Source organism: Carlito syrichta, unplaced genomic scaffold (assembly GCF_000164805.1).
Source record: "Carlito syrichta isolate Samal-C Ts95f unplaced genomic scaffold, Tarsius_syrichta-2.0.1 Scaffold308240, whole genome shotgun sequence".
NCBI classification, from domain to species: Eukaryota; Metazoa; Chordata; class Mammalia; order Primates; family Tarsiidae; genus Carlito; species Carlito syrichta.
In genome coordinates this window covers 58,048-59,699 of record NW_007252336.1, presented here as the reverse complement: position 1 = coordinate 59,699, position 1,652 = coordinate 58,048, and positions in this window count along the sequence as shown.

Sequence of the window (1,652 nt, the reverse complement as noted above, 5' to 3'; positions counted from 1 at the left end):
GATACCTATCAAATTACCAGCAACATTCTTCTCAGACCTAGAAACAACAATACAGGAATTCATATGGAAACATAAAAGACCACAAATAGCCAAAACAATCCTCAGCAAAATAAAAAACAATCACAGCAGGGAGGATCACATTCCCAGACTTGAAACTTTATTATAAAGCTACAATAGTCAAAACAGCCTGGTATTGGTACAAGAACAGGCATATAGATCAGTGGAATAGAACTGAGATTCAGAAGCAAAACCTAAATTTCTCAACCAACTCATCTTCGACAAAACCTCCACCATCAACCACTGGGGAGAGGAGAACCTATTCAGTAAATTGTGCTAGGAAAACTGACTGATCACATGCAGAAGACTGAAACAGGACTGTTGGGAGCCAGCCATGGAGGCCCACTGAGCGTTAGGGATCAGGAAGGGCTGTTGACCCCGAGACCACTAGGATGCGTTCGGGAGCGATTTGACCCCATTTCCTCCCCCTTTCTACTCAGCACTAACCAGATTAAGCTCCTGTGAACTCAAAACATAAAAACTCTGAGACTGGGATGAACACAAGCTAGCTTTAGAAGCTCATTGCTCCCATTCTTCCACAAACTGCAGTTTTGGCTTTCACACAACTTATAATTCAAACTTGTGTCACATCTAAGAGCCTTAGTATTGGTCACAGGCTTCTGGGTCATGATCTTAGGATTTATTGAAGGTGTAAATTGTAGAATATAGTTTTAGAAGACAGCCATTTTGTTGAAAGAATGCAGCTGGGTTACTTGCAGGTAGCCCACTGTGAACTTTGGACTGGGCCACATTCCAAACATTCTGTGATGGGCCACTTTCGTTTGTAAAGTAAATACTTAAGCTTCTATAGAATTGTTTAACTTGGCATAAATCAATCAGCTTAGGATGAAAAAGATTTATAGAATATGTCAGTCACAGATTAGGTTATCCTTTGTTATGGAATTTTAAGATTATCATATGAAAAGGGTTTAAAAGCAATCATTGATTAAGTTTTCATCCATTAAGGTTTCTGATGGGTGGGGGACACCCCTCCCACATCTGACTTTGTGTATAAAAGACCCGTTGTAATTACCAATAACACACATCACTTCTGCACTAGACTGGAGTCCAGTCTCTTTCTTTCTCTCTCTCTTTCTCTCATCTTCCCCCCAATCGCTGATGCCGTCTCCACCTTTGGGGTACCCTGAACCTGGCTGGAGCTGGTCTCTGGCAAGTAGCGCCTGAACATGGGACCTCAAGGTAAGCTTTCTTTTTCTTTTTCAGGACAGATAGGACCTCACCCAGGGTGTCGCAGATCCCTCTGTAGAGACAGACAGAGCAAGGAAGGGTGAGCAATTTAAGGGCCATGATAGAATCATGGGTCAGAGTGACTCTAAAGAAAGGAGCATGTCTACTCATATTTTGAACATATTGTCCGATAGAGGATCCCATTGGCTTGCCTTTTGCATTTTGTATGCCTTAGCTTTATGGAATATTATCCAAGATACTTAAAATCCACAGCACAATTTCTCTAAAATTCCAGTCAAAAATACAGACACTCCCCTGCTGGCCGTAGCCTCGGCATTTCCTTTAGATGATGAATTTTTCCCCGAGGAGGAAATGGAGTTGGAGGAGGAAGTGATTGGGTATCATAA